Here is a 2394-nt window from a genome sequence, read left to right on the forward strand (position 1 = left end):
GGATCTCGGAGTCTTAGTGGACAATCCCTTAAATATGAGCCAGCCATGTGCTGCAGCTGCCAAAAAACCAACTCAGTCCTAGGCTGCATTAACAGAGGGGTAGAATCAAGATCACGTGAAGTGTTAATACCACTTTCTAATGCCTTGGTAAGGCCACACTTGGAATACGGCATCCAGTTTTGGTCGCAACTACGTAAAAAAAAAGATGTTGAGTCTCTGGAAAGAGCGCAGACAAAAGCAACAAAGATGATCAGGGGACTGAAAGTTAAAATACACAGAGAACAGTTGCAGGAAGTGGCTTTGTGTAGTTTAATGAAAAGAAGGACCAAGGGGGACATGATAGCAGTCTTCCAATATCTGAGGGGCTGCCACAAAGAAGAGGGGGGGGGGTCAACCTTTCTCCAAAGCACCAGAAGGCAAGAAAAGCAGTGATGGATGGAAACTGATTAAGGAGAGAAGCAACCTAGAAATAAGGAGAAATTTCCTGACAGAACAATTAGTCAGTGGAACAACTTGCCTCCAGAAATTGTGAATGCTGCCACGTAGGGTCTCCTGCCTCAGGAGAGGGTTGGACTAGAAGACCTCCCATGTCCCTTCTGTTATTCTGTTATGTAGGGCTTTCACATATTGATCCTTACTGGCAACAGAGAAATACAGTGATGGATGCTGCTATGTTTTAACCAAGGACCCCTAGCTTGAGGAAGAGATAGGCAAGTAGAGATAAAATAATCATATGGATCTTAGTTACTTAGCTCCAAGATGCATTCAAATAGAAATTAAGTCCCAGTCAATCCTCCAAACAATTCTGGATTTATCTGACTCATTTGTGTGCTTTTCTTTTTGTCATCCTGCAGGATGCTGCTGGAGAACGCATCCATTTGTTCCAATTTCAAGCAGAGAGTAGACCTGCCTTCCTGGTGTTGTTGTTGGTTGTGGTCTGTAAAATGTAAATATCCTGCAGGAGACGTCTGCACTACAACGGTGACAGATCAGTCATTTTCCAGTCAGAAATCCACGGACATTCAGATGACCTGTTTTCACACCATCAGAAAGACTGGCTGGTGTGAAATCCAAACTTCTGGGGCTCTCTGAAGAAAATCCCGTTTTCACCCCCTCCCCCCCTTCGAAATGAAACTCCCGTTTTGCATCTGACTTTTGTTCTGCCGATTTTGCAGCTCGACTGCCATTCCCTCTGCATCCTTGGGAGTTGAAGAATGGGAACCAAATGAGTGGCTGGGCTGGGAAAGGATGGTTTTGTTGGCCTCCCCACTCCGGTGAAGAAAAGAATCCCTGTTGTGTTTGTCTTCAAAAGCTGTGACTTTTTTTTTTTTAAGGAAAGGAAGAAAGACCAACAACTGTAGACTATTAATTGCTAGTAAAGGACTTGCCAAAAAGACCTGTTTGATTGTGTGGGTTTCTGTCCACCCCATCCCAAGCTCCTTTAACTTTCCCTCTCTGCTGAAGATTTGCAAAGTTGCTTCCTGGTGAGCTGTGGTGGGAAGATCTTGGGGATAACGTAACGATAAGCATCTTAAATTAAGACACCCTGAGTATTTTTTGGCGGGCCCCCAAGCTTTCTCGAAGAGTCCGTCTTAATAGTTTTGGCTCGAACAAAACAAGGTGAGGTTCTGAGTCACATATGGGTGGTGTGTTGTTTTTGGAGATGAAATCTGAGCTTGTTTCTGTTTGTCACCTGCAGTTTCCCAGCTTCAGAAGTAGCAGGAAAGCAATGCAGCTTGTCACTAGCCAAGATTGTAACAGGAAGGTAGAGAGCCAGTGTTGAACCACACAATGCAGAGGAAGGAATTCTAAGCCTTCCTCAGCCACCGAGATTCCATCGGTGACTCAAAACCCAGCCTATTTCATAATTATGTAAAACAAACAAACAGAGTTTGGAGTGCTATTAGGTCACCCCAACCTTCTGGGTTAAAAGTGTGGTATGAAATTAATAAATCAGCATAAAGATGGGCCAGATGGAGCTTAATGACATGGTTTTTGCCATGGTTGAAATTCATTTATCTCACAAATGAAGGCAAATATACGTGTGCCAGGCTAATGCTGCAGGATCCAATCTGAGTCGGTCATCAGGACCAAAGATTTATTCTTCCAAGTTTTTAAGCTTGTGCTGGGGCCCATCCTCTGGGAACTGGAGCTCAGATTCTGGAGCGTGGAAGAATAAAACTTTGGTCCCTATGACTGACTCAGATTGGATCCTGCAGCATTAATTCAATTTTTTTGCTCTAAGAATAGAATAGAATAGAATAGAATAGAATAGAATAGAATAGAATAGAATAGAATAGAATAGAATAGAATAGAATAGAATAGAATAGAATAGAATAGAATAGAATACAGAACAGAATAGAACAGAACAGAACAGAACAGAACAGAACAGAA

General features: G+C 42.8%; 1 protein-coding gene across 2 annotated transcripts in view; it reads left to right on the forward strand.

Annotated features, from left to right (window-relative positions):
* Positions 1–1383, forward strand: part of CD36 (CD36 molecule (CD36 blood group)) — a 43441-nt gene extending 42058 nt beyond the window's left edge. For both annotated transcript variants that reach the window (XM_081331360.1, XM_081331361.1), the window contains exon 14: positions 855–1383. The gene's annotated coding sequence lies outside the window, so the exon portion shown is untranslated. The remainder of the gene's footprint in view (positions 1–854) is intronic.
* Positions 1384–2394: the final 1011 nt, after the last annotated feature.

Source organism: Vipera berus (assembly GCF_964194415.1).
Source record: "Vipera berus genome assembly, chromosome: 6".
NCBI classification, from domain to species: domain Eukaryota; kingdom Metazoa; phylum Chordata; class Lepidosauria; order Squamata; family Viperidae; genus Vipera; species Vipera berus.